Here is a 14,913-nt window from a genome sequence, read left to right on the forward strand (position 1 = left end):
TTCTGTTAGCCCTTTTAGCTCCTTTTCCTTTTCACCAGGTTTTCTACACATTTCTAAAACAGCTGTTATATTCTCGTGGGGAATATTAAAACAGTCTAAATCGGAACTTGATCACAGACCAAGAGGGTTAGATTAAAACTGGCCACGTACACGTACCAGTATTATAATGCTGGAATACTTCTGGAGTTTCAAGGTACATTTCCTGTCGATGAACAATTAAATGAATTCGACTGCTACAGAAGTTACAGAGCCACAGATTATGGTCAGAGTTACTTCAAAGTAACCAAAAACATTGTGCTTTTCCTTGTTCCAGAATTTTGTACACCAACCCACCGAACCAAGAGCAAAAATACTGGAGTAGACTTTGAAAGATTTTCAAAATGGTTTGTCTTGAATTAAGAACAAACAGGGAAGCATAAAAAATAGCGAGCAGCTTTAACGTTTGACTTTAGTCGTATTCTGTACTGATAAATAGTTATACCGACTTTTTAAAAAAATTAGATAAAAAATTCGGCTTATCCGAGCAAAGTAAGAAAATCCGTTACCCAGTTTAACCAATGTTTAACATGTTTATATATATGCTACTGTATTCATATACCCAGCTAGCAGTGTTTCAATAAAAATAACAATGACAGTAACATATAAACCAAGCTTTAATTGCATGACTATAACAGAGTATTGCAGTATTGCAAAGCTACTTATAACTGATTTTTGATTCGTTAATTAATCAAATAACTTAACAAATACATACAATAAAAATGAATTATTATTCTTTCAAAATATTTCCCCGATTCTGATTGGCTAAAAGCACACGTTTAATTCACCATAACCAGTTACTGATGACCAAATTTGGAAGAATTTTGTGTTTAACGAGGAAATGACGTCAAAAATGCAGCGTTCGTGCAGGTTAAGGCACCGTTAACCGAGAAGACCTGGAGACGAGGTTGAGTTGTTTTGGTTGTGGAAACAAAAATGGCGGTCATTTCACTCGTTTCAAGAGTAAGAACTAGGCGAAAAAATAGCTAAAAACATGGCAAGAACAGCAAGAAGACAACTCGAAGGGCGACATCTGCTATTTGGAGAATATTTGCGGAGCTAGACAAACCTAAACGTGCACTATCGAAAATGAACTTAACATCGATGGATCGATGGACGTAAGCATGTTTTAGCCATGTTTTTAAACTAGGAATTATTTTGAATGAATTATAAAACAATTATGGAATTCGGCTTTCGTATCATATGAAGAATTATGGAGATCTTCATAAGATACTCAGCCTCATTCATTAATTGTTTAATATATCATTGCTTATTTTCAAGTATTCTTACAGTGGAAGTAATCATTCTTAAACCTAATCAACCTAAGAAGTTGGCTATTTGTATTCGACTTATTTTGCAGGGTAAAGCGCCATCGGAAGGATGCAAAACGCGAAGTGCGAATGACTGGTGTCAGAGCACCCTTCCCGAGATACCATGCGCAAAGCGTAAGCGTAGTGCTCAAGACGCCTGAAAACGAGAAGGCACATTGCAATCCGTCGCTAAGGGCGATACTTGATATGTGAATGCGAGAAAACCTTATTGCCTTGCTTACAACAAAATAATTCATGCACTGACCTAAACCTCACGAAACCTTTGAATCGCCACATCTAAAAAATTGAAAATTAATGTTTGAAATGACGTAATCCTACTACACTTAAAAATTAGAGAAAGAATACTGGTGATGCTTGCCATTGTTCTTAGGAAAAATGGTCAGAAATCATTCAAATATTTGAATTCGATTATTATTGTAATCAGACACCACAATTTGATCATTACTTAAAATAGCTACTGAGAATGGACGATTAATTTCTCCTAATTTGCTGCCATTCGTACCGAATTTTCCAACAAACTTCCCATCTAGTTCAAAGACTTGTATTCTATGATTCTCCTTATCACAAACTAACAGGTGCTTTGACTGAGTCACTGACAGAAAATGTGGATAAAAAAACTCCCCGTGTCCTTCCCCCTTCTTACCAAACTTGTACTGAAAATGCCCCTCCCTGTTAAATACTTTGATACAATGTTCATCTCTGTATGACGCTATGAAATATTCACCACACTGAACACAGTGAATAGGACAACTAAAAGGACGCTGCCCACCCATCTTCATTACAAACCTACCATCCGGGGTAAAGATCTTAATCACGTTGTTCCCTGTATCAGCAACAATAACATTACCAGTACTATCTAAGGATAAACCCCAAGGAAGATGGAGCTGACTATCAAGGCTTCCTTCGCCGCCAAATGAACCCAGGTGCCTCCCCTCCCAGCTAAAGATCTGTATTCTATTGTTCCCATTGTCTGCCACGAAAATATTTCTATCCTTATTAATGGCTATTCCAACAGGGCAGTTGAACCCTCCAGCATTTTTACCTTGGCGACCAAAGGATCTTAAGAAGGTACCATTACTGTCAAACACTTGAACCCGATAATTCAACGCGTCAGCTACTACTATTTCGTCCTTATCACTCACTGCCACCCCCATAGGATAATTAAACATTCCATTAACCCAGCCTTCCTTTCCAATACATAAAACAGGTTTGACTTGAAATGGTTTTACAATCACAGTAAAAGGACTACCATGAATATGTTCCCCGTTTACCTTAACTAATAACTTTATTGTCCCTTGAACTCTGGGAAAATAATTTATGTTGTAGATTCCATCCTTGTTATCATGTATTCTTACTTCTGTCACGCATTCTCGTTCTTGTTCGTCCGTGATCTCTACCGTGACACGGTCCCTCTCATCATGGCACTGCTTTCTCTCTGCGTTTCTTGTGATCACATTGAATTGAGCTATACGTGCTTCAATTCCTTCTTTCAGTCCTTCACCTTCAGCCAGTGATTCGCTTGGTTTTGTTCGGTAACGTTCTATCAAGAAACCAAGTTCTTCGCCGTTGACGACATCAAGTATCTTCTGATTTTCTACGAAAACAAACGCTTTCAGACGCCTGCGGTCATGAACAAAAGGCTCTGACTCATCCACGCCCTGAAAGATTGTTTGCAGTGTTTTTTTTAAGCTGAACAATTTCCGCGGTGGTGCTTCGTTTTAAAAGTTTATCAGCTTCCTCTAGCGATGATTTAATGATATTTATCTGATGCTCAATCTCGCTTCTTTTTGCTTTTAAATTTTGTAGTGACTTCTTTGTTTGTTTTTCCATCGCGTCAATAACATTTTGCATTTTTGCTTGAATTGTTTTTATCAACCCATCCGCAAACCTTTGGACTTCGCCCTTCAAATTTTCGTTCTGTTGAATCACTTTAGCATAATCTTCATCTAGCTTAGCGACAACGATCATTTTTTCGTCTAAGTTGTGTCGTTGTGTTTCGATAACAGTTTTTATCTCGAGTCTTTGATTCTCAGCTTCTTCCTCGATCAGCGTTAATTTATGACCATTGTGATCTAGCATGACGCAAGTTTGGCAAACTGCCGTCTCACACTCCTTGCAAAATAATTTTAGCTCCTCTTTCCGGTGTCCTTGTCTTGAATAAAATACTGGTCGCTTTAACACATCTTCATAGTCCCTGTCTTGGAACTCCTTTACGGCCAAAACGCGGTGTTCCTTCTTGTCTCGCATGATGTTATGACCGATTAAGCATTCTTCGCAATAAAATATGCAACACTGGAAACAATACGAAGCTTCTGAGCTCTTCTTGTCGCAGTTTCCGCAGGTCACTTGAGTGTTTTTGAATTCTTTGATGGCAAGAACATCGATTAAGCCATTCAAATAAAAGCTTGTTGGAAGATCTTTAAGATCACCGCTTGCGGGAACTTGGCTGAAGGTTTGGCACTTTGGACATCCAATGGCATCTCCGCCGCCGCACGTTTCGTACCATCCGTTCAAACACTTTAAGCAGAAACTGTGCAGACAGGAGAGATGTTTAGGATCGGTAAATAAGTCCGAACACACTGAACAAGACACTTCTTCACGAAGATTGTCAAACAAAGTTGTAAGGTCCATGATGTCGTCAACAACAAGTGAGCTGTGACCCTTGAAGCAGTTCACACTGAACAATGAAGTCTTGTGATCGTCTGTTTAGCTTTCCTCGGAATGTCAAAGGAGAATGAACCAATCAAAGACAGGGGCACCCAACGAGAATATAGTTCAAAACCACTTAAACATGCATTGTTGATCATATTTTAGGTTTAAACGGTAGATATAGGCATATTTTTGTCCCCTAAAAACTTTTCATCTGTTCGGATTTCCTAGCTGAAAGTCTAGCGATCCGAAAATTATAGGAATCAAAACTTACCTTTTCGAAAATTTCAGCCCGAAAAAAGGCTCCCGAAAATTCTAGGTGACCTTTTTAGAGTAAAAATCCGTTAAAAATGGGCAATTATACCATTTTTTAGATGTTCGAAAATCCTAGGAGAGGCAGGCAAGCAAGAAATTTGACAACAAATGTTCCAAAAATTCTAGATCTCAAATCGTCTTCCGAACAGATAGTTTCCAAAAATTGACGTTGGGTGACCCTGCAAAGAGCTTCGTTGTGAGAGGCTTGTTATTTAATTTGTGGTTTATGATTCCCAGAAACCTAGGGCTAAGTCGTTCATACACTTCACTTAGAAACACAAAAGACCGTTGAGTGTGGAATGCCCCGAAGGTCATTAAAATATTTTTTTTGAAGTAACTTCAAAAAAGATACTGGATCTAAACAGCTACAAGTTGAAATCGGTTTGAAATATATTTATTCAACGCTTGAATAACGTATATGACATTGACCATAATTTTGAAACACGACGACAAAATAGTGGTTACTCAATGACAAAATGACGTCTTTTTTTAATTTGTCTTTTCTAAATCACGATTGCGTAAAAACCACGGCTTAAAAAGATGCAAATCAAATTTATTGCCCGGCGTACCGTGAGCATTGCTGCATTACACAAGGATGCGATATATCTACCTACCGTGTGGCACGAAATTCTTAAGGGGTTCTAATTTTTGCGATTTTTCTAGCGATCAGCAAAAATAAGTTCCCGCAAATAAAAATCACCGCAAACATTTTCCCAGCGAAAATTTACTCCAGAGTAAATATTCTCTAGCTTAAATTCTCTACACAAAAATACAGTACTAAGAAATCGTGTCTGTTCAATCACAACTTGTCTGGGTGGGTACTGGGTACAGTCTGTGCTTTCTGAAAATTGCAAAAATTAATTCCCAGAAAGAAAAACCAATGTGTCCTAATCGCAAAAATTAAGTCCCACAAAACACAAAAAGTCGCTAATCCGCAAAAATAAACTCCCGCAAAAACTTCGTGCCACACGGTAGTTAATTTTCACGTAATGCGATCAGCATTGCAGTATTCTGCTTGCAGAATTTATTATGTCTACCTCAGGGGGGGGGTCCCTGGTCTACCTATGAAATACTCACTTCTTGAAGTGTTATAATTACGACTCCTGGGGGAGTCCCATAAAAAAGAGACGGGAAATGTTTGCCGTCTTGATCTAGCGGTGTAAACAGCAGATTTTGGTCTCTCAGGTTGTTCAGGACGAACAGTTTTACCTATCCAGGTTTAGTATAATTAATTACATTGATGATTATCGAAAATAGAGCGCCATGATTGGGTAGGAGCCTTGCTTCATCCCACTTTAATCACCGCGCGGAGATTATAACATTGAAGGCTAGCAGTTTTCAAAATGGCAGCCAGATTTGTTGATGTTTCGGAGTCGGAAATTGATCAATAATTTTATTTTCTCGAATAATCATCAATGTAATCATACTAAAACAATTATTCGCCTCAGGCTACGTGAATATCGGCGAATAGTCACCTCGACTTCGTCTCGTTGACTATTTGCCGATATTCACATCGCCTTCGGCGACTAATTGTTAAATAATCTTCATCATCATCATCATCATCATCATCATCATCATCATCATCATCATCATCATCATCGTCGTCGTCGTCGTCGTCGTCGTCGTCATTGAGGTCGTCGTTTTCGTCATCATCATCAACATCATCATCATCATCGTCGTCGTCGTCGTCGTCGTCGTCATTGAGGTCGTCGTTTTCGTCATCATCATCAACATCATCATCGTCGTCGTCGTCGTTGTCATCATCGTCATCACCGTCGTCATCGTTATCATCGTCATATCGCCACCACCACCACCACCACCACCACCATCATCATCATCATCATCATCATAATGTTTATTAGTCACCAAAATTATGAACACAATAATTACATCTTCATTATCATTATCACGTTACCATTACCACCATCATCATTGTCATCTCGCCTCATATCAAATCTCAAAATAGTAGATATAGCTCGCTTTCAACAATGGTTCTGAATCAAAATGGATGGACTACGCACTTGCAATGAAATCTGATGAATGTGCTTTAATTTATTTGAAGTTTAATCCTAGAGGACTATTTGGTTATTTTTTGTAACAAAATACCAGCCCTTGAGAACTTTCATATTTTTGCTAATTACTAACGTAATAAAGTAAAAACATTAACCACAACGTAATACTACAACCAAATTCGGTTTGCTTTTAGAGTCTTACAAGAATCATCGGCTTTTCATTGATTAGGCATTAGTGAAAAAAACGCACATTGTGTGTTGACTGTGGGCGCTTTCCATTGAGTCAAAATTTCCGGAATTTTCGGTTCGGCGGTAAATGGAACACGTTTCGTCAGTTCATCCCACTGGAAAATTCCCAGAAAAAGTGGAAAATCTAAAAAGGTGGGCCCGTTTTCCCGGTTGGAATTTCCGAACGGAATGTCGTGTTCCATTTTTGTTTCTCGTAGTTTGTACCAGTTCCAGGTTCACCGTCGGGCACCGCGACGTAGCGGGGTTTACGACCAAATGGAACAACCTTTTACCAGTGGGAATTCCACTTTTGCTCCCACCGAAATTTCCGGGTTTTTTTCCTAAATGGAAAGCGCCCTGTAGCTCATAACATGCGGTCACGACCCCACCCAACCTCCACCTGAGTGAAGCCTGGGACCGAGAATAAACCAAGATGGCGCCGATGGCGCCTGTAAAATTGCCCGTAAAACGGCATGCTGCTTTGCACTTTAAAAGTGGGTTTTTTGGTCGTCGTTTGCCTGATTTACATGGATGGAAATGTGCTACTTCGACAGCGGGAAACAAGCTCACAAAGCAGCGCAAGTCTGTTGGTCTGATCTTTAAATTTAAGGTAAGCTTTACTGAGTTCGTAGAGTAAATTTTAGTTAATTAAAATATAAACAGTTAATTATTCGAATGGCTAAACGGGTTTTTTGCATGCATTTCTTGACATCAGTCAGTCCAGTAAAAACACTGGTCACTAGGATCCCACAGGTCACAAGTGCAGGTGTCCGGAAAACTAAGTCCTAAGATCTAAGACCTTCCGGACACCCATAAATGGCATACTCGAACCTCTGGGAAGCGACCACCTAAGATGCAAAGACTAAGTGGTCACTTGGAAGAGGTCCAGGCACATCTACTTTATGGGAGATAATTTTATTGCATGCAATGTCTTAGTTAGGATATGTGTATAGTTCCATGTTGTCCCTAAACTTCTTTGTTAGTAATGTAGAGGGAGACATTGGAAGGTACCCAATACCGCAATACCTTAGGAGAAATTGGCAAATGCTGAATTACCGTGTTGAAAATCAACAAAATACCGATACCACATTTATGATCGGTACCGTTTGCTTAAAGTGCTATTCTTCTCGTGTGTTTGTTTATCTCAAGCATTTTTGCACCAGCAATCAACCTCAGCCATTGCGAGAAAACGTGAGAAGACCTCAAATTGATCAGTACAATGACAGAAAAGAATGCCGCACAAGTGTCGACTTCAAAATACCTAGGTGTTCACATCGATGGAAATCTTTCTTAGGAGTGTCATATTAATGAAATCTCTAAGGAGGTTGCTTCTGGCATAAGTGCTATTTTTAAGCATATTAGGTATTTTCTTTCTTTTGAGATTCCACTCAATGTGTACAATTCACTGGTAAAGCCACACTTTGATTACTGTGATGGAGTATGGGGAAACTGTTCTAAGAACCTATCTTTGAAATTGCAGAAATTGCAGAATCGTGCCGCTCACGTTCTAACTTTCTCTAATTATGACTGCAATACAAGTGAACTGTTTCAAAATCTGAAGTGGTCGAAACTTGTCCATCAGCGCATAGGTAGTAAAGCAATAATGATGCATAGCATTGTAAATAACACAGTTCCAGAATATCTGACTTTGCATTTTGTTCATCCCTGCAATTTAACTAGTTATAACCTTAGAGAGAATGAATACAAGCTCGCTATTTCACAACCCCGCACTTAATTGTGTTAAAGAAGTCTTTCTTATAGCAGAAGTGTGTTATAGAACAGCTTGCCTCCGGAGGTGCGGCAATTGACATCCCCCAATGTATTTAAGGGAAAATTAAGGGACCTTAATTTCAATGTGAAATAATTTAAATTAGCAATATGTTATTTTTACACACAGCCTCCTTGGAAAGCAGGTGTTTTATTTTCATCTTTATTGTTTTAGTTTTTATCTTTAGAATTTCTAGTTTAGTTAGGTAGTTAGTTTTCTACACTTAAAAGTAAATATACCCGAAGGAACTACCGTGTATAAGTAAAGTTACCATACCATACCCTACCAATTTCATCATAGATTACATGTAATTGTCAGAAATTGTGTAATTATTTACCATTAATCTTAAGTCTTAAAAATACTGATGCACATTAGACAGGATAGTGCAATGAACAGTACCACAATACCATGAAGAATCTTCTTTAACTGAATACCGTTAGCCAAAAGGATGAAAAACCACATACCGCAGGGCTGAATGATACCTCAATCCTGCACCTGCACCTATCCTGCACTTTAAAATCAAAATTACCAAAATACCATTTGAAAAAAAGCTCAATTATACAACAATACCGTAAGCCCCCATGTCCCCCTCAACATAATGCACACAGCGAAAATAGAGACCAGAGAAGGCGTGAAGTGGTCGCTTACAAGAGGTTAAAAACAATAGAAAATCATTTACCATCAGGTCCAAAAAGTGGTCGCAGTTGCTTACGGGAGGTGGTCATTTACTAGAGATTCCAACTGTAAGGCTTTGACTGGGAAAACTTTGGAGTTTTGGCTTGACATTCATTTATGGGAGGTTGTTGCTTAAGAGAGGTGGTTGCACATGGAGGTTCAGCTGTATTAAAAAGCAGTTTCACCTCAATCTAGAATTTAATATTTGATTGCGATTAGTGCTAGGGGACACCTTTTAGTGTTATTTATTTATCGTAGCACGGTGACCTGTATTCTAACCTGTACTTGTGAACTGTGACTGGTGACTCCGTCACTGACTGTGGAGTACCCCTCCCCCTTCCACTGACTTCTAGCACGGAAGGGCTGGTTGTATACAGTAATTCCTGTGATGGAGGGCTAGCCATTTTGCTGGCGGGGGGTGGGGGGATCTTTGGGGGGTCATTTTCAGATAAGAAAGTGTTACCTGAGAAGGGTCATTTCAATAATTTTTATAAAAGTAATACAAAGCAATACTGAGCGGGAATATTGAAAATGAATGTAACAGAAAAACAAAACATTGATACAGTTGAACCTCCCGTAAGCAACCACCTAAGATGCAAAGGCTAAATGGTCACTTCCCGTAGGAGGTGGCTTACAAGAATTAAACCACAGGGGCCTCTTCCAAAAAGATGTATGGACACATCTACTTTATGGAAATAATTTATTATATGCAATCTCTAAGTCACAACATGTGTAGTTCCATGTTGAATGTTACATGTAAAATTCTTTGTATATTCTAAGTAGCATAGTACACACAGCAAACATAAGAGATAAGACAAATCATCAAGTGGTTGCTTACAAGAGGTTAAAAACAATGGAAAATTATTAAACCATAAGCCCCAAATAGTGGTCATGGTCGCTTACAGGAGGTGGTCGTTTATGATAGGTTCCAATTGGAAGGCTTTGACTGGGAAAGTTTTTGGTGTTTTGGATCGGCGGTCACTTATGGGAGGTGGTCGCATATATGGAGGTTTGACTGTAAAAAATTATAAACACAACTGTTGATGAACTATGTAATTTGTAGGTAGAATATTTTTAGTTTCCACAGCAATATGGCTGGGGGTCAGTTTCACAATAGGTACAACTTATGGGGGGTCATTTCTACATAAAAAGCGAGGATGAATTGGGGGTTTGGTTTGGAAATCTTCTATTAAGCTTTTTCAAAATAAATGGCCCGCCCTCACAGGTAATAAACGACCAGCCCCTGAAGTTACTCTTTGTACTTACTCTTCTAGATTACACTAAGATACATTTATTTTACTTCAAATTGCATTTGGCTGCATTTTAAATGTCCACTTAGACGCTTATAAAAAATTTTTTCGTCTACAAAGAAGATTACATCTTTGGGAACTTTTGCTGTTTGTGTTAAGACAATTTTTTGTTGCACAATGTAAATATAGTAAATATAATATTACCATCTTATCTAATTTTAGATGTGATGTCCAAGGTCAACAAGGAATATCCTCAAAAAAGGGTACATTTATGTCAAAAGGTAATTATCTTCTGTCAATTAAAAGTAATTAATCTGAATTCAAATTTGACATGAATCAGTAATCATTAGCAATTGAATGAGGCTGAGTAGGATGTGAAGAATTATGAAGATCAAGGAAGATTTCAGCCTCAATGGATAACATCCTCCAAGATCTGCATAATTAATTTTTTTGCATCGTATGATAGCCAAAGGCAATAATTGTTTAACTATTCATTCCAAATATTTCTAAGTTCTTAACAAGCTTTCCTTCTTGTAGAATTTCGTTGAAACTTTGGCCTATTTCTTTGGATGGTTATGAGTGGATATTTATCCTTGCAGATACTCCTCAAAAAGTAGATAACAAGATCGATAACATGCATCAAGCAATATGTAAAAGCATCGCATTTCTTCTGTTCTGTTAGTTAGAAATTCAGCTATTTTAGTCTTCTGACAGCTGCGTGAATACCATCTCCTGGTTTCCTTCACTCAGGAATAAACAGCTAGGCCTGCTGCTGCACCTGAAATGAGGTCGAAGGATGGTATATATCATAATTTATACCATTGAATCAATGGTATACTGCTTGCATCTTCCTAATAATTTTATGGTAAGCACCCTCTGGTTATTAAGAATTAGCCAGGGGATTGGAGCCAATGAGAAAGGGCAGACAAATTTTGATTAAGTAATTATGTACATTATGCATTAGGGTACAAAATAGAACAGTTATGTTATTGATTGTATTTTATCTGTTAAGATAGTTATTGCTAATGTTGATTTGTGTTTTTTTGCAGGTCAGATGCATATGCTACAAACAGACTGGATCTAGTCCTCAACATTTAGGATTTAGAGGTTATCTTGAGTACTATGAGTGCTATATATTTTACTTTGTAATCCAGCTCTTGAGTGAACCAGATAAACAAAATGTGGCTGGGTTGTTCAGAAGACAACTTATCTTATGCTTCTGTTCAGTTGCGCCACAGTTATGATATGAATGTGAGCTAAGTTCTGCTGTAGTTAAAGCAGTTTTACATCATTTTCATGTTTTAAATTTTTGCACAGGGTCATTGCAAAAATTTAGAAGTACATGTGCATTGAAGTTTTGTATCGATCATTCAGTCAATATAATTTCTCTTTCAACAAAGCTTAAATATACTAAATTACTTTACACCAAGAAAAGGTTTTAAACTAAAGATGACAACACAACAGTAAGTAAAGAATTAAAGTTCAGTTATTTTCTGAAAATTATGAAAACCTGCAACTCAAAAAGGTGGCTTCAGCTCAGCCTCTCAAAAAATGAAAATGTTGGTTCAAATTTGCATTTCATCAAACAACAACTTTGCTTAAACTAATGGGCTGATCACTCAAATCTTGTTCAAAATCTGGAAGCTAAAAAAATTCAAATTTTGCTTGCACTGTGGTAAGGAACTTTGTTCATTTTCTCATGAGTTTTCAATTGGATAATTGACAGCAGTGATAACTTAAAGCACAGAATCATGTTTTTTGTATCAAATTTCTCTTCTTTCGAACATGGAAGGACAAGAGATGTAAAACTGATGGTAGGTTAGATCAGACATGCAATCTATATTGTGGCTTATACAGCTAGCACCATCAATTTATTGACTAGCTGACTGAGAGACTGACATGCTGATGGACTGACTGACCTACAGACTGACTGTTTGACTGACTGACTGACTTACTGACTCATTGATTGACCGACTTGCTGACTGACTGTCTGACCTACTGACTGACTTTTCAACTCACTGACTGACTGACTGACTGACTGACTTACATGCTGAGAAACTGAGTGACTGACAGGTAGAGTGACAGATGGTCTTTCTGAGACAGTCATGGGCAGATTGGTTGATTGTTGCTGACCTGTGCTTCTGAACTTGCAAGCTAACTTTCTGACCATGTGAGTCTTGCCAGGTCTTTATCACTTTTTTCTAACTGACTGATGATGAAAGAGATATGGTTGACTTGTTGTTTATTGGTTCAGACTTTGTTACCAATCATGACTGAATGAATACAGGGTCAGGGCCTGACTGTTACATTGGCTGACTGACTAATCATCTGACTGGGTTAGTCACTGGCTAACTGACTGATTGACTGACTCTTTTGGAGAATTGACTACCCGGGAGACTGACTCTATTGATTGAGGGTGTTTTATGCATGAGCTTCTGGCTGGGATGATCGTGTCAACCCCATCCCATGTATTGACATTAATAAATTGATTGATTGATTGATTGATTGATTGATTGATTGAGGGCCAGCTAGAAGGCTTAGTGGCTAATTCACTGCCGCAAGGTTTTAAAAGGCAGTATATTTCTTTGGAATATATAAACTGAGACTATGGATGCACTGCCTGACTGTACTCTCTGGGGGCTTTTCAGCTGACCCCACGGACTGATCAAATGGCTTGGTATTAACTGACTGACTGTCTTACAGTAACTCCTTAACTCACTGCCTGCTTGAGTCTACTGTGCAGGGTCTGACAACCTGACTCACTGACTGAATGATTTAGAGTGGACTTCCTGACTGTCTAAGGACTTACTGACCATGTCAGTGACTCACATTAAAAGGCTGACTGGCTGACTCAACTGTCTGGGGCTGACAACATGACTGAATGATGTAGAACTGACTTGTGGACTTTTTTAGGGCTTACTAGCTCATTTGTTTTCTCAATGAAGGAAAGACAGGCTGACTCTACTGTTTGGTGGCTGACTGACCAACTGTCTTAGGACTTATGCAGGCTAATTCTTTGACTCAATGAATGACTTACTGGGCTGACAGGCTGACTCTACTGTTGGGGGGCTGACTGACCGACTGTCTTAGGACTTATGCAGGCTAATTCTTTGACTCAGTGAATGACTTACTGGGCTGACAGGGTGACTCTACTGTTGGGGGGCTGACTGACTTATGCAGGCTAATTCTTTGAATAAATGAAGGCCTTACCAGCTGACACTTCTCTCTGGGGGATGAGAAGCTAAATCACTGGTTAGAGGATTTGGCACCCACTGGCTGACTGTCTGAGGACTTACTGACCAACTTATTGCCTCACAGAAACACTGACTGGCTGACTCTACTGTCTGATGGTTGTCAAACGGACACTGATTGAATGAGTCAGAGCAGACTTATTGACTGCCGAAGGACCTGCTGGCAAATTCATTGACTTACTGGATGACTTACTAGCTGTCCCTGCTGTCCAGGAACCAACAAACTGACTTACTGGCTTCAATGATTTGGAGCAGACTTGCTGACTTTTCTAGGGCTTGTCAGCTAATTCATTGACTCACTTGGTGACTTGTAAACTGGCCACCTTTACTGTCTGGGGGGCTGGCAAGCTGACTTAATGTCTGAATGATTTAGAGCAGACTTGCTGACTGACTTACAGCATCCTGACTGATACAGTGACTCACTGAAACACTGATTGGCTGAAGAACTTGTCTTAGCTGTATAGACTCAATAGATTGTATGTCTGCTTATAGTTTATTTATTTGTTAATTTATTGTGAACTTTATTGTGAATTTCAAATCTTCCATGCCTTTTTGCATCTCCATAAACTGCAAGGGGAATGGACACAAGCTTTTGGTGCAAAGGTCTATGGGATCGTGTGGGTGACAGATAATTGTTTTGATTGGTCGACGGTTCCCAAGTCAAACTTAACAAGCGTGCAAAGCAGTCTGGGTAATCATGCATAATCAAGTTTTATATTTGGTTTTCTTCCTATAAAAACTGTATTCAACACTTTAGTAACACTAAATTCACTTTCTACTTATCTCGTTTTCTTTTTCCCTAACGAACGGAGCAGTAAAAGTTAACCGTTAAATTTAAACATCAATTTGGTGTACACATTGAAATTTTTGAGTTAAAAAAGTAGTCTCGTAACTTGGGAATCAATCCGTTACACAATTTTTGTTTGTTTGTTTGTTTGTTTGTTTACCAAAACAAAGCACGGCATTTCCTACGGACCAGAGACAGTTACGTTCAGTACTGAACCCGTTGTCAGCTTTGCTAAACATTTGGCTTACCTGTCATATAAAATAATTATTCACCTCAGAAATGGTAGGTCACAAATTTACATTTAAAAATTCTAACTAACGAGGAAATTTCAAATCAAGAGCAATAGATTATATTTTTCTTATAAATTGTGGAATCTATGCACTGCTGTGACTGCAAAATGGCATTGAAATCTGTACTGCAGTGTTGAATAAACCTGACGGTTTGAAAAGGTTTTCGATCAGTTTACGCGCAGAGATTTTGAGTCTTTGGGCACATTTGAGATTTGTTAGGTGCCTACTGTGATCAACATGTTATTTAACATTTTCATCACTGTGGGAGTAAACGGAGTTCACAGTATCAAGGCAAACCGTCTTGGATAACGCTTTGTTTTG

General features: G+C 38.6%; 1 pseudogene; it reads right to left on the reverse strand.

Moving 5' to 3' along the window:
• Positions 1-1,718: 1,718 nt before the first annotated feature.
• LOC140924609 (E3 ubiquitin-protein ligase TRIM45-like) lies at positions 1,719-4,044 on the reverse strand (annotated as a pseudogene).
• Between the last annotated feature and the right edge of the window lie 10,869 nt (positions 4,045-14,913).

Source organism: Porites lutea, chromosome 14, assembly GCF_958299795.1.
Source record: "Porites lutea chromosome 14, jaPorLute2.1, whole genome shotgun sequence".
In the NCBI taxonomy this organism is placed as follows: domain Eukaryota; kingdom Metazoa; phylum Cnidaria; class Anthozoa; order Scleractinia; family Poritidae; genus Porites; species Porites lutea.